This window comes from Amblyraja radiata, chromosome X (genome assembly GCF_010909765.2).
Source record: "Amblyraja radiata isolate CabotCenter1 chromosome X, sAmbRad1.1.pri, whole genome shotgun sequence".
Classification (NCBI taxonomy): domain Eukaryota; kingdom Metazoa; phylum Chordata; class Chondrichthyes; order Rajiformes; family Rajidae; genus Amblyraja; species Amblyraja radiata.
The window spans coordinates 3,106,530-3,128,011 of record NC_045999.1 but is presented as its reverse complement, the minus strand read 5'-3'; positions in this window follow the sequence as shown (position 1 = coordinate 3,128,011).

Sequence of the window (21,482 nt, the reverse complement as noted above, 5' to 3'; positions counted from 1 at the left end):
TCTCCATATCCCCTGATCCCTTTAGCCACAAGGGCCACATCTAACTCCCTCTTAAATATAGTCTGGCCTCAACTGCCTTCTGTGGCAGAGAATTCCACAGATTCACCACTCTCTGTGTGAAAAATGTTTTCCTCATCTCGGTCCTAAAAGATTTCCCCTTTATCTTTAAACTGTGACCCCTTGTTCTGGACTTCCCCAACATCGAGAACAATCTTCCTGCATCTAGCCTGTCCAACCCCTTAAGAATGTTGTAAGTTTCTATAAGATCCCCCCCTTTAAGGCAGAGATAGATAGATTATTGATTAGTGCGGGTGTCAGGGGTTACGGGGAGAAGGCAGGAGAATGGGGTTAGGAGGGAGAGATAGATCAGCCGTGATTGAATGGCGGAGATGACTTGATGGGCCGAATGGCCTTATTTTGCTCCTATTGCGTATGATCTTATGATCAGTGTTACTCACTGGGCTGGGAGACAGAGGCATAAGTCCGTAAGGCATTGGCGCAGAATTGGGCGTCATGGTGGCGCAGCGGTAAAGACGCTGCCTTACAGCGCCAGAGACCCGAGTTCGATCCTGACCACGGGTGCTGTCTGTACGGAGTTTGCACGTTCTCCCCGTGACCTGCATGGGTTTTCTCCGAGATCTTCGGTTTCCTCCCACACTCCAAAGATGTGCAGGTTTACATGTTAATTGGCTTCGGTAAAATTGTAAATTGTCCCCAGTGTGTTTAGGATAGCGTTAGTGTGCGTGTATCGCTGGTCGGTGCGGGCTCAGTGTTTCCACGCTATATCTTTAAACAAAACTAAACTAAACTAAAAGTTCTCTGGATACTTTCAAGTGAGAGCTAGATAGGGCTCTTAAAAATAGCGGAGTCAGGGGATATGGGGAGAAGGCAGGAACGGGGTACTGATTGGGGATGATCAGCCATGATCGCATTGAATAGCGGTGCTGGCTCGAAGGGTCAAATGGCCTACTCCTGCACCTATTGTCTATTGTCTGTTGGTTTAGTTTAGAGATACAGCATGGGAACAGGCCCTTCGGCCTCACTGGGACCGCACCGACCAGCGATCCCCGCACACTAACATTATCCTACACACAGACACACACTAGGGACAATTTACATTTACACCAAGTCAATTTACCTACAAACCTGTACGTCTTTGGAGTGTGGGAGGAAACCGAAGATCTCGGAGAAAGCCCACGCGGGTCACGGGGAGAACGTGCAAACTCTCTACAGACAGCACCCGTAGTCGGGATCGGCCGAAGGCACTATGGGAACTTCACTCGCCCCCCTGCAGGAACTATACATCAGGAGGTGCAACTCCAGGGCCAATAAAATCATGGGAGACCCCTTCCACCTCTGCAACGGACTGTTCCAGCTGCTACGGTCAGGCAAACACCTCCGTTGCAATGCGGTGAGAACGGAGAGGTTGAGAAGGAGTTTCTTCCCAGATTCTCCTATCTCACCAGCGACTAACTCTACTGAACCTTTTTCCTTCCGCCCACAATATGTAAAAGAATATGTGACTGTGTTTGTAGTTTGTTTGGTTGGTTGTTTGTTTGCCTTTTTGCACAAAGTCCGCGAGCATTGCCACTTTTCATTTCACTGCACATCTCGTATGTGTATGTGACGAATAGACTTGACTTGGCTTGACCCGGGTCTGTGGCGCTGTAAGTGCTTGTAAGGCAGCAACTCTGCCGCCAGCTACCTTCCCGTCGGTTTCTCCTCACTGGAATATCCTTCGAAGCAGAACGCACTTTTTATTTAAACGCCTTTTAATGCGTTTAACTTGGGCGAAGAAAACTGCCCTGGATAATGATGTAAGCGTCAAGGGGAATAATTACAGATGTATCTGACAATCCAAAAGATCAGGCAGCAAATTTATTTTGCAACGGCCTTTCAATTACAGCTGAGAACTATCAACATGAGCAAGTTAATGGTCACTTCTTGGCAGATGGAGAATGTTGCAAATCAAAGCTACCCTCTTAATGAATTAAACATACATTTTCAAATGCAGGTAAGCACAGGAAGTAACTTTAGAGGGCAGTATATTAGTGCTTTCAAAATAAAAATGACACAGTTTAAGTATCTTTATTTAGTGTATGAAGGAACTGCAGACGTTGGTTTAAATCGAAGGTAGACACAAAATGCTGGAGTAACTCAGCGGGACAGGGAGCATCTCTGGAGAGAAGGGATGGGTGATGTTTCAGTCTGACCCGAGGGTCTCGACCCGAACCTTCACTCATTGCTTCTCTCCGGAGATGCCGCCTGTCCCGCTGAGTTACTCCAGCATTTTGTGTCTAGTGCCTATTCCACATTTTCCTTCACCATTCCCTTTGCCCTGTTTTCACACCTTACTCTTCCTTCAACCCCTGCCTCACGGTGCGATCCACCCACGAGGGATCCCGAGTTAAAAATAAATCAAACTCGTGGTAACACAGACAGCACCCAAAGTCAGGATCGCAGCTGGTTCACTACATCTCCAAGGCAATAGTCCTCCTCACTGTGTGGAAAAAAAAACCAGACAAGAGCCTTGATTAATGCAAATAAAATCTGGTGTATCCGAATCGCTCCACAAATCCTCAGGTTTGCAACAGGTTTGAAAGTTGTGAGAGGACATCGTGAAGAATGTAGACAAGTTCCAACAAAAAAAACCATGGCCTTTTCATCTCTCCCCGCCTCTGTCGTTTCCATTCTCTCCCCTCTGTCTGTGTCATTCGGGTGAAACTTCTCATCAGAATCCTTGTAATATTCATAAATAAATCATTTATTCATAATGAAATACCATAGAGGTTGTTCCAAAGCCTTTGCCTCCTGGAGTCTCTCCAGGGAGGAAGCGAGAATCAAAGTGTCTTCCGACATTCCCCAAGGATAGCACAGCGGATGAAGGCTTGGGAAATATTCTCAGCCGTGTGTGTGTGTGTGTGTGTGTGTGTGTGTGTGTGTGTGTGTGTGTGTGTGTGTGTGTGTGTGTGTGTGTGTGTGTGTGTGTGTGTGTGTGTGTGTGTGTGTGTGGGGGGGGTGTGGTGTGTGTTGGTGTTGTGGGGGTGTGTGTGTGTGTGTGTGTGTGTCTGTGTCTGTGTCTGTGTCTGTGTGTGTGTGTGTGTGTGTGTGTGTGTGTGTGTGTGTGTGTGTGTGTGTCTGTGTCTGTGTCTGTGTCTGTGTGTGTCTGTGTCTGTGTCTGTGTCTGTGTCTCTGTGTGTGTGTGTGTGTGTGTGTGTGTGTGTGTGTGTGTGTGCGCTCTAAACTGTTCCATTATAAAATATACAGTTACTTTTATACCAATCCTATGATCATTTTCAAGTTAAACTGGCTGCATTTCCTTCCCCTTCTCTTTGAGAACTTTCAGAGAACATTTTCAAGTTACATTGTGGGTCAGGCAGCATCTCTGGAGAAAAGGAATAGGTGACGTTTCAGAGTCGAGACCCTTCGTCGGTCTGAAGAAGGGTCTCGACCTGAAACGTCACCCATTCCTTTTTCTCCAGAGATGCTGCCTGTCCCGCTGAGTTACTCCAGCTTTTTGAGTGTCTGTCTTCGGTTTAAACCAGCATCTGCAGTTCCTTCCTACACATTTACAAGAAACAGCTTCTCCTTCCAATCCAAATCTTCAACTAACCCTTCACGAAGACTATTAATGAAAACTCCGCTGTTGAAGGATGGGACTTGTTTGTTAAAAAAGAAGCCTTACAAGTTTAGAGTGAAGGAGGGTCTAGTTTCGGGTCGAGACCCTTCTTCAGTTCTCCTAACAGAAATGTGATCAACTTTTGCCTTACTTACACTTCAATAAATTTCCACCATTTAAAAAAAAAAATATTTTTCTTTAAATAAGAGGGAGAGAAAAAAAATACAAATGTCAAAAAAGAAAAAAGAGGGGAATGATTTACTAATAACATGTCATTGGAGATAGGTTCGTAAATTATAAAGTATAACTTCATCTTAGATGAAAGTTTCATCTAATCCTGAGTTCAAGCCTCAGTTAGGTTTCCGTGCCAAGCCAATCTATCCCTTCAAATAGTTAATGAATGGAGACCATATTTTAACAAAAAGTTCTTGTTTTTCCATCAAGCCAAGTCTAAGGCTAAATTTCCAACATTTTTGATTTGTAAACTCATTATCTAAACTTGTACGTAGACAAAAATGCTGGAGAAACTCAGCGGGTGCGGCAGCATCTATGGAGCGAAGGAAATAGGCAACGTTTCGGGCCGAAACCCTTCTTCAGCACTGTATGTGTCCAATTGTTCTTAAGGCAGAGCCACAGAAGGGCACGATACGGTTGTCAGGGTGGCAAGCACAGTAATGCCCCTGTCCCACTTAGGAAACCTGAACGGAAACCTCTGGAGACTTTGCGCCCCCACCCAAGGTTTCCGTGCGGTTCCCGGAGGTTGCAGGTGGTTGCCGGAGGTTGCAGGTAGTGGAAGCAGGTAGGGAGACTGACAAAAACCTCTGGGAACCGCACGGAAACCTTGGGTGGGGCGCAAAGTCTCCAGAGGTTTCCGTTCAGGTTTCCTAAGTGGGACAGGGGCATAAGTGATCACTTACTCTCTGCAGCCACTTCAGTAGTAATTGAATGTAAACCATGGGCAACATTGGGAAAGCAAATAGCCATAATTAATCTTTAGAGTGTGTTTTTTTTTAAAGAACCAGTTGATGTTAAAAATGTCCAGAGGTCTATTTGGGTATTAATTCTCTCGGCTTACGTTCAAGCCATCAGACCCCAAAGACTTTTAATGTGGCTTCCCTGAGGCTTGAGTGTGCAGTGCACAGCACTCAGCTCTGACTCCTGATAACAAGACGTGTCTGTGTTGGATTCCACAGAGAGCAGTTCATCGGGAAGCATCACGGAGCCAGCAGCACTACCCGCTGCACCTCCGTGCTGGAATGGAATAGGTAAGGTTCTGCTTTGTCCCTTGTAGTATCTATGGAGTATCTTGGTTGAGACAAGTAGCTGGAGTTTGAGTAATAAAACCCAATATGATTTAATAGTAAGATTAAACGAAAACTTACCAGTTTGAAGTTTGATCTGTATTTTATGAGGAGTTGCGATGAGGGATTATGTGAAGAGCCCGCTCAGCGCGCATGCGCGGCATACTTCAAAGCAGCGGTGTGGAATCACAGATAGACACAGTTATTGAAATAAACATAGTAAAGACAAGGAGACATCAGTTTATCAGTTTGACCCATATTATTGAGGGTGGGAGCGGAGATAATACACTGAATTCCACAGATTCACCACCCTCTGGCTAAAGAAATCTTTCTGAAGGGAAGTCTTTTTATTCTGAGGCTGTGGCCTCTGGTCCTAGACTCTCCCACTGGTAGGAAACATCCTCTCCACATCCACTCTATCCAGTCCTTTCACTATTGGGTAAGTTTAATTGAGATCCGCCCCCTCATCCTTCTAAACTCCCGCGAGCACAGGCCCAGTGCCGTCAAAGGCTCATCATATGTTAGATAGAGCTCTTAAAGATAGCGGAGTCAGGGGATATGGGGAGAAGGCAGGAACAGGGTAGTGATTGGGGATGATCAGCCATGATCACAGTGAATGGCAGTGCTGGCTCGAAGGGCCGAATGGCCTACTCCTGCACCTATTGTCTATTGTCTATAACTCAATTATTCAATAGACAGTGGACAATAGACAACAGGGGCAGGAGTAGGCCATTCGGCCCTTCGAGCCAGCACCGCCATTCAATGTGATCATAGCTGATCGTCCCCTATCAATAACCCGTTCCTGCCTTCTCCCCCATATCCCCTGACACCGCAATCTTTAAGAGCCCTATCTAACTTATGATGAGCCTTTGACGGCACTGGGATCATTCTCGTAGACTTTGATTCAACAGGAGTCTATGCGAAGAAAGTTTTCAGCCCAAAGTATCCAAGGACACTGAAAGCCGTTTCACCCGATCATTTGCCGAAATGTCTACAATCCCCCCAGGAATGTCCACTGATACAAAGCTTAGCCCTTTTAATATTAAGCTAATGGTGTGTAAAGTGATGATTAAGTGGTCAGAGTTGAGCAAGTCAGGAAGGTTAGCTAATTTAATGCTTTTTCAATTAGGATAAATAGTATCTAACATTACAATGGACTGTCTACATCCATCACGAACTATTGACTGCTCGCTCAGCACACGCATAACTCTTTGATGTTTAGTTTAGTTTAGTTTAGTTTAGAGATACAGCGCGGAAACAGGCCCTTCTTCCCACCGGGTCCGTGCCGACCAGCGATCCCCGCACATTTACACAATCTTCTCTACACACACACACTGGGGACAATTTACACTCATAGAAACATAGAAACATAGACAATAGGTGCAGGAGTAGGCCATTCGGCCCTTCGAGCCTGCACCGCCATTCAATATGATCATGGCTGATCATCCAACTCAGTATCCCATCCCTGCCTTCTCTCCATACCCCCTGATCCCTTTCGCCACAAGGGCCACATCTAACTCCCTCTTAAATATAGCCAATGAACTGTGGCCTCAACTACCTTCTGTGGCAGAGAGTTCCACAGATTCACCACTGTCTGTGTGTGAAAAATGCCAAGCCAATCAACCTACAAGCCCTGTACATCAGTGGAGTTTAGTTTAGTTTAGTTTAGAGATACAATGCGGGAACAGGCCCTTCGGCCCACCGGGTCTGCGCCGACCAGCGATCCCCGCACATTAACACTACCCTACACACACACACACACACACTAGGGACAATTTTTTTACATTTACACCAAGCCAATTAGCCTACAAACCTGTACGTCTTTGGAATGTGGGAGGAAACCGGAGCACCCGGAGAAAACCCACGCAGGTCACGGGGAGAACGTACAAAGTCCGTGCAAACAGCACCCGTAGTCAGGATCGAACCCTGGTCTCTGGCGCTGTAAGGCAGCAACTCTACTACTGCGCCACCCCAGTGATATCCCCTGTGATCGCTGGTCAGTGCAGACTTGGTGGGACAAAGTTCCTGTTTCCACACGTTATCTCTGAAAGTCTAAAGTAAAATCGAATTCCCTTTTAGAAACATAGAAACATAGAAACAGTGATAATAGGTGCAGGAGGAGGCCATTCGGCCCTTCGAGCCAGCGCCACCATTCATTGTTCGCATTCATGGCTGATCGTCCACTATCAATAACCCGTGCCTGCCTTCTCCCCATATCCCTTGACTCCACTAGCCCCTAGAGTTCTATCTAACTCTCTCTTAAATCCATCCAGTGATTTGGCCTCTGTGGCAGGGAATTCCACAAATTCACAACTCTCTGGGTGAAAAAGTTTTTTCTCACCTCAGTCTTAAATGACCTCCCCTTTATTCTAAGACTGTGTGGTCCCTGGTTCTGGGCTCGCCCCACATTGGGAACATTTTTCCTGCATCTAGCTTGTCCAGTCCTTTTATCATTTTACATGTTTCTATGCTTATTTAGTGCCGCGTAATCTAGAAGGGGAATTATTACCAAATGCGGCTGTTCCCAAGCACGACTCGAGCGGGAGACTGGTGGTGATGAAACCCCGCGCACACAGTTGTGTAAAAAATGCAATTAATTCAGAAAACTGTCGGCAGGAACAGCCTCTCTGAAATGTCTTATCGTAAGCTGTGCTTAAAGAAACTGCATGTTAGAAATGACAAGATTCCATGTAGGAACTGACAAGATCCAACCATTATCTGCTCATCTAACAAGGCACAAGATCTGGGAAACTCTGTTTACACGAAAAATAAATAGTGAAACCTGGAATAAAAATCCCAGGGAACAATCCACTGCAGAAAACTGGGAAAGAGGAAGAATAAATCTCTATTTCAGAAGTGTTTAAGAAGGAACTGCAGATGCTGGAAAATCGAAGGTACACAAAAAAGCTGGGGAAACTCAGCGGGTGCAGCAGCATCTATGGAGCGAAGGAAAAAGGCAACGTTTCGGGCCGAAACCCTGAAGGAAATAGGCAACGTTTCGGGCCGAAACCCTGAAGGAAATAGGCAACGTTTCGAGCCGAAACCCTGAAGGAAATAGGCAACGTTTCGGGCCGAAACCCTGAAGGAAATAGGCAACGTTTCGGGCTGAAACCCTGAAGGAAATAGCCAACGTTTCGGGCCGAAACCCTGAAGGAAATAGGCAACGTTTCGGGTCGAAACCCTTCCGGGTTTCGGCCCGAAACGTTGCCTATTTCCTTCGCTCCATAGATGCTGCTGCACCCGCTGAGTTTCTCCAGCTTTTTTGTGTACCCTCTATTTCAGAAGTTCCGGTTACGTTTAGTTTAGAGATGCAGCGCGGAAACAGGCCGTCCGGCCCACCGAGTCCGCGCCGACCAGCGATCCCCGCACACTAACACTACCCTACGCACACTAGGGACACTTTACATTGACACCAAGCCAATTGACCTACAAACCCGCACGTCTTTAGAGTGTGGGAGGAATCCGAAGATCTCGGAGAAAACCCACGCAGGTCACGGGAGGAACGTACAAACTCCGTACAGACAGCGCCCGTAGTCGGGATCGTAGCGCTGTCAGGCAAGAACTCTACTGCTGCACCACTGTGTCGTCCTAGGGACAGAATTAGGCCATTCGGCCCATCATGTGTACTCCACCATTCAATCATGGCTGATCTATCTTTCCCCCTCCTAACCCCATTCTCCTGTCTTCTCCCCATAACCCCTGACACCCGTACTAATCAAGAATCTATCAATCTCTGCCTTACAAATATCCATTGACTTGGCCTCCACTGTTGTCTGTGTCAATGTGAATCTTGATTGGGAACTGTTGCCACAACTGTTACTGTTAAGAAATCAAAGTATGTTTTTCTGCACACTCATTCCTTTTCTCAATATCTGGTCACCCATTCCTTCCCTCCAGAGACGCTGCCTGTCCCGCTGAGTTACTCCAGCATTTTGTCTCTATCTTTTGTGTAAACCAGCATCTGCAGTTCCTTCCTCCACCCATCCGTGTCTCTGTTACCTCAGAGTAGGGATAAGGTTTGCTTGCTGAAGAGAAGGGCCCATCAAGTCAACTCCGCCATTCAATCATGGCTGACCTATCCCTACCCCCTTAACCCCAAAATTCTCCTGCCTTCTCCCCATAACCTCTGATACTTGTACTAATCAAGAATCTATCTGAATCTATCAAAAATATCCGCTGACTTGCCCCCCGCAACCATCTGTGACAATGAATTCCACAGATTCACCACCTCTTGTAGTCTAGTGTTTACAAGTGAGGATGGAACACAAAGTAACTCAGCGGGACAGGCAGCATCTCTGGAGAAAAGGAATAGGTGATGTTTCGGGTCGAGACCCTTCTTCAGACTTGTCCCTGGTGTGGGTACACAAAAATGCTGGAGAAACTCAGCGGGTGCAGCAGCATCTATGGAGCGAAGGAAATAGGTGACGTTTCGGGCCGAAACCCTTCTTCAGACTGATGGGGGGTGGGGGGGGAGAAGGAAGGAAAAAGGGAGGAGGAGGAGCCCGAGGGCGGGGGGATGGGAGGAGACAGCCCGAGGGTTAAGGAAGGGGAGGAGACAGCAAGGGCTAGCAAAACTGGGAGAATTCAACGTTCATGCCATCCGGACGCAAGCAACCCAGGCGGACTATGAGGTGCTGTTCCTCCAATTTCCGGTGTTGCTCACTCTGGCAATGGAGGAGACCCAGGACAGAGAGGTCGGATTGGGAATGGGAGGGGGAGTTGAAGTGCTGAGCCACCGGGAGGTCAGGTAGGTTATTGCGGACTGAGCGGAGGTGTTCGGCGAAACGATCGCACAACCTCCGCTTAGTCTCCCCGATGTAAATCAGCTGACATCTAGAGCAGCGGATGTCCCTGGTGTGTGTGTGTGTGTGTGTGTAGGGTAGTGTTAGTGTGCGGGGAGGACAGGTCCGTGCAGACTCATTGGGTCGAAGCGCCTGTTTCCGAGCTGTGACTTTCAACGAAACGAAACTACGAATTGCAGACATGCTTCTCAAGTAATTGGATTTCTTTGTTACGAAAAAACAATTAAGTATTTGATCCAGAGACACAGGGGACTTCAATTGCTGGGATCCTGAGCAAAAGAACAGGCCCTTGCAGCATCTATTTATTTTCGTTAGAGATACAGCCCTTCGGCCCATTGAGTCCATGCTGACCATCGATCACCATTTCACACTCATTCTATGCCAGCCTACTTTCTCATCCACTGCACGCTTGGGGCAATTTACAGAGGGCCAATTAACCTACAAATCCGCACGTCTTTGGGATTATAGGAGGAAACCCGGAGCACCCCATGAGGAAACATAGAAACATAGGTGCAGGAGGAGGCCATTCAGCCCTTCAAGCCAGCACCGCCATTCATTGCGATCATTTTTTTTTTCTTTTTCTTTTATTTATATAGCACATTTTTAGTCAACTTGCATTGACCCCAAAGTGCTTCACATAATTACATCCACACACACAGGCAAAGGTGGGTGAAGTGTCTTGCCCAAGGACACAACGACAGTATGCACTCCGGGATTCGAACCAGCTACCTTCCGGTTGCCAGCCGAACACTTAGCCCATTGTGCCATCTGTCGTCCATGGCTGTATCATGTATCACCATCTGTATCATGGCTGATCGTCCCCAATCAATAACCCGTGCCTGCCTTCTCCCCATATCCCTTGACTCCACTAGCCCCTAGAGCTCTATCTAACTCTCTCTTAAATCCATCCAGTGACTTGGCCTCCACTGCCCTCTGTGGCAGGGAATTCCACAAATTCACAACTCTCTGGGTGAAAAAGTTTTTTCTCACCTCAGTCGTAAATGACCTCCCCTTTATTCTAAGACTGTGTGGCCCCTGGTTCTGGACTCGCCCAACATTGGGAACATTTTTTCCTGCATCCAGCTTGTCCAGTCCTTTTATAATTTGATATGTTTCCATAAGAAACAAAGGACACGGGTAGAACGTGCAAACTCCACACAGACAGCACCCGACGTCAGGATCGAACCTGGATGGCCTGGCACTGTGAGGCAGCAGCTTCACCGCTGCATCTCTGCGCAGCCTTGTGGATGGAAAATGGACAGATAACGTGGCAGTTCGGGCCCGGGATAATTTGTGATTTTAATAATAATAATAATAATGGATGGGATTTATATAGTGCCTTTCTAATACTCAAGGCGCTTTACATCGCATTATTCATTCACTCCTCAGTCACACTCGGTGGTGGTAAGCTACTTCTGTAGCCACAGCTGCCCTGGGGCAGACTGACGGAAGCGTGGCTGCCAATCTGCGCCTACGGCCCCTCCGACCACCACCAATCACTCACACACATTCACACACAGGCAAAGGTGGGTGAAGTGTCTTGCCCAAGGACACAACGACAGTATGCACTCCAAGCGGGATTCGAACCGGCCACCTTCCGGTTGCCAGCCGAACACTTAGCCCATTGTGCCATTTTGACAGTGCCCTTTGTGTAGCGACTATTCCCATACCTTGCGCCTGCAAGCAAACATTTTCTCTGTGACTGGTCACACAGGTGGCAATGAAGTATTCATTCATTCAATACCCGCGTGTGATTTCAAAGACGAGAAGCTAGTAAAGGGCCCGTCCCGATTTTTTCGGCGACTGCCGGCGTCATATCGGCTTCCCCAAAAGATTTTGAACGTTTCAAAATCCGGCGGCGACAAAAAAAAAATGTCGCGACACTTGAGTAAACACCGCGCGTCAATGCGTCGCCACGCCGCGTCACGCCACAAATTTTTCGGAACGACCTGATACGTCAGTCAAAGATGTCGGCAGTTGCCGAAAAAATCTCCCAGTGGGACAGGCCCTTAATACTGACATAAAAATGTGTTCCCTCCGCTTCAGGTAAAACTCTGTCCCATTTATCCGTCAATTGTTATAACATTCTTTAGAGACACAGGGCAGCTGATGTTCACCGTATAATGGAAATTCTAAAGCTCAAATTAAACTGACAAATCATAAGATTTGCTGTCATTTACAAGACACTGCAACTGGTTAAAAGGAGAGGTGATTCATACAAGTTGAACTGTCAAAGAACCAATATACCTACTACCTACTCTGCACTAGTTTAGTTTAGTTTAGAGATACAGCACAGAAACAGGCCCCTCGGTCCATCGAGTCCGCACCGACCAGCGATCCCCGCACACTGACACTATCCTACACACACTGGGGACAATTTTACATCTGGAGAGAAGGGATGGGTGACGTTGAGTTTGAAGAAGGGTCTCGACCCGAAACGTCACCCATTCCTTCTCTCCAGAGATGCTGCCTGGCCCGCTGAGTGACTCCGGCCCTCCGGCCCACCGAGTCCGCACCGACCAGCGATCCCCGCTCATTAACACAACTCTGCACACACTAGGGACAATTTTACACATACAACTAGCCAATTAACCTACAAACCTGTACGTTTTTAGAGTGTGGGAGGAAACGGAAGATCTCGGAGAAAACCCACGCAGGTCACGGGGAGAACTTCCGTACAAACTCCGTACAGACAGCACCCGTAGTCGGGATCGAACCTGGTTCACCGGCGCTGTGAGGCAGCAACTCTACCGCTGCACCACTGTTCCGCCACTGTTACTGTTAAGAAATCAAAGTATTTTTTTCTGCACACTCTTTCCTTTTCTCAATATCTGGGTCTTGTTTACAAGACCAACAGACCTTCTTCTCGACTTGGAACGTCACCCATTCCTTCCCTCCAGAGACGCTGCCTGTCCCGCTGAGTTACTCCAGCATTTTGTCTCTATCTTTTGTGTAAACCAGCATCTGCAGTTCCTTCCTGTTCCTCCACACATCCATGTCTCTATTACCTCAGAGTAGGGATAAGGTTTGCTTGCGGAAGAGAAGGGCCCATCAAGTCAACTCCGCCATTCAATCATGGCTGACCTATCTCTCCCCCCCTTAACCCCTGCCTTCTCCCCATAACCTCTGATACTTGTACTAATCAAGAATCTATCTATCTCTCCCGTTAAACATATCCGCTGACTTGCCCCGCGGCCATCTGTGACAATGAATCCCACAGATTCACCACCCTCTGACTAAAGAAATTCCTGCTCATCTCCTTCCTAAAGGAAACGTTTCAGAAGGAACTGCAGATGCTGGAACAATCGAAGGTAGACAAAAATGCTGGAGAAACTCAGCGGGTGAGGCAGCATCTATGGGGTGAAGGAATAGGTGACGTTTCGGGTCGAGACCAGGAACCATCTATGGAGTGAAGGAATAGGTGACGTTTCGGGTAGAGACCAGGAAGTATCTATGGAGTGAAGGAATAGGTGACGTTTCGGGTCGAGACCAGGAAGCATCTATAGAGTGAAGGAATAGGTGACGTTTCGGGTCGAGACCAGGAAGTATCTATGGAGTGAAGGAATAGGTGACGTTTCGGGTCGAGACCCTTCCGGGTCTCGACCCGAAACGTCGCCTATTCCTTCGCTCCATAGATGCTGCCTCACCCAGCTGAGTTTCTCCAGCATTTTTGTCCACCTTCCATCCTAAAGGAACATTCTTTGATTCTGAGGATATGACGCCCTTCCAAGTCTAGGATTTCAAGGTTAGGATAGGAACCTTCCTTTCAATGTTACACTGAGGTGATAAGATTCTCAAGCGATCAACATAGTTACCAAGGACAAAGCTGCGAGCGGTCATGGTGGGAGATTTAGGAACTGCTGTTAATTTCCAGGAAGCAAAGTAAAATATCTGTCAGAGGATTAGATTAAAAAAAAAGAAATACTTGTAATTTGTGCACTTGAGAAAGGAATAGTTATAAAACTATATCTCACCAGGTTTGAACTTGAAGTCTATTGGGAGAGAGAGCGTTTAAAGCTGGCGTCTTAACTCCATTAGTTCCTGACAGCTAGGTTCAGGCAAAATTGTGATGTTCGCAGTGACTGTGATGGGGAGAGCAAGCGTGGACAATGTTCAACAATTCTGCATGGAGCAAAGGGGAGAGAGAAAGAAGAAGAAATGGAGAGAGAGAGGGAGAGAGAGAGTGAGAGGGAGAGAGGGAGAGAGAGGGAGAGAAAGAGAAACTGAGGGAGAGATAGGGAGAGCGAGAGAGGGAGGGAGAGGGAGAGCAGTTGAGGGAGAGTGGTAGAGGGAGGGAGAGAGAGAGGGAGAGGGAGATAGAGGGAGAGAGAGGGAGGGAGGGAGAGAAAGAGGAAGAAATGGAGAGAGGGAGAGAGACGGAGAGAGATAGAGGGAGAGAGAGAGAGGGAGAGAGAGAGAATGGGAGAGAGAGATGGAGAGAGATAGAGGGAGAGAGAGAGGGAGGGAGGGAGAGGGAGAGCGGTAGAGGGAGGGAGAGAAAGGGAAAGAGAGAGAGAAAGAGGAAGAAATGGAGAGAGGGAGAGGGAGAGACAGAGAGAGATAGAGAGGGAGAGATGGATAGAGAGAGAGAGATAGATAGAGAGAGAGAGAGGGAGGGAGAGGGGGAGAGGGAGGGAGAGAGAGAGAGGGGGGGGAGTTAAACAGGGGAAAGAATGAGATAAAAGCATTGTGAATCAGCACCTCCTCCAGCAGTCCTCTGTGTAATCCTGAATTGCTCACTGTGGTGATACAGGAGGCACAAGAGCTGGTCTGTGCAGGCATGGGGAAAGTTTCAGAATAGAACCTGCTATAACGAGGTATGAAATGAGGGCGGCACAGTGGTGCAGCGGGTAGTGCCACTGCCTCACGACGGCAGAACCCAGCTTCACTCCTGGACCAAGCGCGGGGCAGGTGGGAGTAGTGTAGCTGGGACATGTTGGCCGGTGTGGGCAAGTTGGGCCGAAGGGCCTGTTTCCACGCTGTATCACTCTATGAATCTATGAGTGGCCAGGGTGCGACTGGCCCTTGGTTGTGCTGCTGGCCTTGCCGAGGTTTAAATGGACTCAAGGACGTGAGGTTGGCTGGTATTTCCCAAAAGGGCATCATTTCATTTTCAGACAAGGGCAAAGAGCAGGCCATTGCTACCGTGGTATGCCTTTAAATCCCAGCCTTGCAGATCCCTTCATCTAATTATTCCCAAACTTAATTAAACACTGCAATCCAATACCACCGCTGTAGAACACATTCCTTCCACCTGCTAGCAAGATATAATTAAGATGACGCTAACAAATGGTTTAACAATTTCAGAATCCTCTCCTTGCAATTAAAAACCACGGCTGAGATTTTTTTTTTCATTTCCTGCTGACCAGATGCTAAATATTTCAACAGGAGTTACCGATAACAGGGAAGGCTTAATCGAGCAAGAAGGATGGGCTGGAATACATGTTTGTTGGTTTTCAAACCAAACACGTTGGATTAACAAACTAAGGTCACAAGTTCACAAGTTGCAGGGGTAGAATTAGGCCACTCGGCCCATCGTGGCCACTCCCCCGTTCGATCAGGGCGGATCTCTGACTCCTAACTCCATTTTCCAGCCTTCTCCCCATAACCCTTGACACCCGTTCTAATCAAGAACTCGTCGATATCTGCCTTAAAAATATCCACTGACTTGGCCTCCACAGCCCTCTGTGGCAATGAGTTCCACAGATTCACCACCCTCTGACTAAAGAAGTTCCACAGATTCATCACCCTCTGACTAAAGAAGTTCCACAGATTCACCACTCTCTGACTAAAGAAGTTCCACAGATTCACCACCCTCTGACTAAAGAAGTTCCACAGATTCACCACCCTCTGACTAAAGAAGTTCCACAGATTCACCACCCTCTGACTAAAGAAGTTCCACAGATTCACCACCCTCTGACTAAAGAAGTTCCACAGATTCACCACCCTCTGACTAAAGAAGTTCCACAGATTCACCACCTCTGACTAAAGAAGTTCCACAGATTCATCACCCTCTGACTAAAGAAGTTCCACAGATTCACCACCCTCTGACTAAAGAAGTTCCACAGATTCACCACCCTCTGACTACAGGTAGAGTTGCTGCCTTACAGTGCTTGCAGCGCCGGAGAACCGGGTTCCATCCCGACTACGGGTGCTGTCTGTACGGAGTCTGTACGTTCTCCCCTGTGACCGGGTGTGTTTTTTTTCGGTTTCCTCCCACACTCCAATGACGTACGGGTTTGCACGTTAGTTGGCTTGGAGTATGTGCAAAATTGTCCCGAGTGTGTGTGTGTAGGATAGATGTTAATGTGCGGGGATCGCTGGTCGGCATGGACTTGGTGGGCCGAAGGGCCTGTTTCTGTGCTGACTCTTGAAACAGCCCACTGAGACCTATTGCAAGGGGTTCCACTTTGGTGTCATTTTACAGTCCCAGCTGCATCTGGCCCTATGGACCCATCTGATGAAGGGTCCCGACACGAAACGTCACCTACACGCATTCTCCAGAGATGCTGCCTGGCCCGCTGGGTTACTCCAGCACTCTGTGTCAACCTTCTGTACTTGAAAGTTTATTTCACTTGTGTATCATCTCCTCCCCCCCCCCCGGCTTCTCAATCTTCATAGGGAATAAAACCAGAGGCAAAGGTTCACCTGCATCTCCTCCAACCTCATCTATTGCATCTGCTACCTAAGTCAACTGCTCTACATCGGTGAGACCAAGCGCAGGCTTGGCGATCGCTTCACCCAACACCTCCACACAGTTCGCAATAACCAACCTGATCTCCCGATAGCTCAGCACTTCAACTCCCCCTCCCATTCCCATTCTGTCCTGGGCCTCCTCCATGGCCAGAGTGAGGCCCACCGTAAATTGGAGGAGCAGCACCTCGTATATCGCGGGCAGTTTACACCCCAGCGGTATGAACATCGACTTCTCCAATTTCAGGTAGTCCCTGCTTTCTCCCTCCTTCCCCTCCCCTTCCCAGCTCCCCCACTGTCTCCGCCTCTTCCTTTCTTCTTCCCGCCCCCCCTCACCCCCAAATCAGTCTGAAGAAGGGTCTCGACCCAAAACATCGCCTATTCCTGCGCTCCATAGATGCTGCCTCACCCGCTGAGTTACTCCAGCATTTTTGTATTTTCCAGCATCTGCAGTTCTTTCTTAAACAAAAATCTAAAGGCGTGATTTGATGGGTTCTGTCGCGACGATCGTCTCCAGAACGACTTGTTTAAGAAGGAACTGCAGATGCTGTAAAAATCGAAGGTAGACAAAAATGCTGGAGGAACTCAGCGGGTGCGGCAGCATCTATGGAGCGAAGGAAATAGGTGACGTTTCGGTTCGAGACCCTTCTCCAGAACCTCAGCCGGGAAAAGCTGCAAACTCCAGGATCGCACTTCAACAGAAATGTCAGCCGCTCAGTGAGTGACCAAAGGAAATCTTTTCCAAATCATACGACTAAAATGTGGTGAGAGTACGTCTCGAGAAGCCGTTCTCGACCCATCAAAAAAATGAGATGAGAAATCTATATCATTCATCACCTCGATCATTTTATAATGGAACACAGAATTGAGGTTTTGACTTCTTGCATCCAATCAACGAAATCTGTGGAGATCACATCATCTTTGTCAACAGACAGTCTAATGAATTTCTGACTCTGGGTCTCTGTTGCATTTAAAATTCTAACGAGCTGTCTCTCAGTATTTACATAACCTGCTAGAATGATATTTCACAGATAATCTGTAGAGACAGTCTTAGCCGGAGATATATAGGAGACATATTTTGATCGACCCGTCGAACACAGTCGGGACGGAAGCACCCAAGATTGGAGAAGGATTGCAGAGATCGGGATGTCGTTATGAAGTGTTTAGTTTAGTTTAGCTTGGAAACAGGCCCTTCGCCTCCCCCCCCCCCCCCCCCCCCCCCCCCTCCGAATCCGCACCGACCAGCGATCCCCGCACATTTAAGGATAAGTGGGAAATCTTTTAGGACCGAGATGAGAAAATCATTTTTCACACAGAGAGTGGTGAATCTGTGGAATTCTCTGCCACAGAAGGTAATTGAGGCCAGTTCACTGGCTATATTTAAGAGGGAGTTAGATGTGGCCCTTGTGGCTAAAGGGATCAGGGGGTATGGAGAGAAGGCAGGGATGGGATACTGAGTTGGATGATCAGCCATGATCATATTGAATGGCGGTGCAGGCTCGAAGGGCCGAATGGCCTACCCCTGCACCTATTTTCTATGTTTCTATGTTTCTATTAATGCCATCCGACAGACAGCTACCTGAGGTCACAGGGAGAACATACAAACTCCGTACAGACAGCACCTGTTGTCGGGATCGAACCCGGGTCTCCGGCGCTGCATTCGCTGAAAGGCAGCGACTCTACCGCTGCGCCACCGTGCCCGTTTAGTCGAACAAATGAATGTTGAGCCTCAACTAAACCAAGCATGCACTTGCTTCACACCTCAGTGCTCTGTGCTTTTTTTAATACATGCAAAAGGATTCCTGCTGCTGATGAAGTTACGCTAAAATGGTACCAGCGCAGGATCAGCGATCGTTTCGCTGAACACCTCCGCTCAGTCCGCCTCAACCTACCTGATCTCCCGGATGCTCAACACTAACTCCCCCTTCCCATTGCCAATCTGACCTCTCTGTCCTGGGCCTCCTCCATGGCCAGAGTGAGGCCCAGCGCAAGTTGGAGGAACAGCACCTCATATTTCGCTTGGGCAGCTTACACCCCAGCGGTATGAACATTGACTTCTCCAATTTCAAGTAACCCTCTCTCTCCATCTCCTTTCCAATTCTCCGACCAGTCTTACTGTCTCCGACTACATTCTACCTCTGAACCGCCCACTTACCTGACATCAGTCTGAAGAAGGGACTCAGCCCGAAACGTCGCCCATTCAATAGACAATAGACAATAGGTGCAGGAGTAGGCCATTCGGCCCTTCGAGCCAGCACCGCCATTCAATGTGATCATGGCTGATCATCCCCAGTCAGTACCCCGTTCCTGCCTTCTCCCCATATCCCCTGACTCCGCTATTTTTAAGAGCCCTATCTAGCTCTCTCTTGAAAGCATCCAGAGAACCTGCCTCCACCGCCCTTCTCTCCAGAGATGCTGCCTGTCCCGCTGAGTTACTCCAGCATTTTGTGCCTATCTTCGATTTAAACCAGCATCTGCAGTTCCTTCCTACAAACACAGTGTGTGGAAAGTTAGTTATTGATATTGTGTGACTGCCAATCACCCCCCCCCCCCGGACACTCCTCCCACAGGAAAAACACTGTGTCTGTATATATGCTAATGTAAATATTTATTCAAATCATATGCTATGTCGCTCTTCCAGGGAGATGCTAAATGCGTTTTGTTGTCTCTGTACTGTACACGGACAATGACAATTAAAGTTGAATCTGAATCTGAATCTGTTATTGACGGGCAAAATTAAATGCATTGATTGCGACAATCAAAATGGCTCTTTTTGAAAGATCTTCGACAGCGTACTACTGCTGGAACAGCATTGGGCAGAGGGATAATGATGATTCCCGCCTGTTGTGCAAAGCAAAATAATATTCAAGTCAACAGGAGATAGCAATGAGCCCAGCCACAGAGCTGCAGAAAATTAATGCCATTTCGAGTTTGTGTCTTCGATTTTAGTGGCTGCTAACATAAAATGGATAGACTGCTTGTCAGACTCCTCAGAGCGACAAGAACAATAGAATTTACTGGCAATGAAAGAGAAATAAAAAGAGTAAACAAAAGATTGGATTGAGGTAAAGAAAGAAATTAGGACGTAAGAAGAGATATGACATCCCCACGGGACGATTCACTGGCTGTTGCAGTGAGACTCTACGAAATCAGTTCAGTTTAGTTTAAGATGAAGATAGGCACAAAATGCTGGAGTAACTCAGCGGGACAGGCGACATCTCCGGAGAGAAGGAATGGGTGACGTTTCAGGTTTAGTTTCGTTTAGAGATACAGCGCGGAAACAGGCCCATCCGCGCCGACCAGCGATCCCCGCACTAACACTATCCTACACACTCTCGAGGGGAAATATACATTTGAACCAAGCCAATTAACCTACAAACCTGTACGTCTTTGGAGTGTGGGAGGAAGCTGGAGATCTCGGAGACAACCCACGCAGGTCACGGGGAGAACGTACAAACTCCGTGCAGATTATAATAATAACAAATAAATTTTATTTATGGGCGCCTTTCAAGAGTCTCACGGACACCTTACAAAAATTTAGCAAGTAGAGGAAAAACATGTAAGCGGAATGAAATAAATAGTAGAGACAGAAATAGATAGCACCCATAGACGCTTGCACTAAACATTGTTCCCTTATCATGTTTCTGTACACTGTAAACGGCTCGATTGAAATCATGTCTAAGAAGGAACTGCAGATGCTGGAAAATCGAAGGTTGACAAAAATGCTGGAGAAACTCAGCGGGTGCAGCAGCATCTATGGAGCGAAGGAAATAGGCAACGTTTCCTATTTCCTTCAGGGTTTCGACCCGAAACGTTGCCAAAACTGATTGTAATCATGCATGGTCTTTCCGCTGACTGGTTAGCACGCAACAAAAGCTTTTCATTGTACACGTGACAATAAGCTAAACTGAACTGAAATCCAACCTTGCCCAATTTATAACACTTTCTCCCTTGCTCCTCTCTCCTCTCTCCTTCTCGTTTTTTCTTAACACATTAGAGGCACCCACATTACTTTTATCCAGGGTAGACAAAAATGCTGGAGAAACTCAGCGGGTGCAGCAGCATCTATGGAGCGAAGGAAATAGGCAACGTTTCGGGCCGAAACCCTTGCGGGTTTCGACCCGAAACGTTGCCTATTTCCTTCAGGGTTTCGACCCAAAATGTTGCCTATTTCCTTCGCTCCATAGATGCTGCTGCACCCGCTGAGTTTCTCCAGCACTTTTTGTCTACCTTCGATTTTCCAGCACCTGCAGTTCCTTCTTAAATTACTTTTTATCCAGTGCAGGCAAATTGAACATATTTATTCCAAATTCATTTTCATAAACAAGAAGATATCTTTGAGAGTCTCTGATATCTAAAGGAACAATATCATCAGTCTTCAAATAGAGGGCCAGATAACATTCCGTCCATCAAATCAAAGTCATTTCAACCTGAGGGTATATTTGTTATATTTGGACGTGTGTGAATAAGCGAGTCTTTGACTATTTTGTATTTATTTTCAGAAGCAATATTTCTATGGGTTTCAGATCTGGTTGACTTTTGCAATTCTCATTTATGTATCATAGTCATAAAACTCCAAAGCTTGTGCGATGAATCCTGCCAGCCAAATCAAATGACAGCCATAACAAAGGAAACAGTCTTTATCTTGTGAAAAGAAAATGACATTGTAACATGTGGCGCTGGAATATTGAAGGGGGCTGTCCCACTGTACGGGCTATTGCAAGAGTTCTCCCGAGTTTTTCACGCAGAGAGTGGTGAGTCTGTGGAATTCTCTGCCACAGCAGGTAGTTGAGGCCAGTTCATTGGCTATATTTAAGAGGGAGTTAGATGTGGCCCTTGTGGCTAAAGGGATCAGGGGGTTATGGAGAGAAGGCAGGTACAGGATACTGAGTTGGATGATCATCCATGATCGTATTGAATGGCGGTGCAGGCTCGAAGGGCCGAATGGCCTACTCCTGCACCTATTTTCTATGTTTCTATGTTTCCCCTGATTCGAACTCGGAGATTTACGGTAATGGCCGCTCGTCGGTACTCGGGGCTCTCGTGGACATTTTTTCAACATGTTGA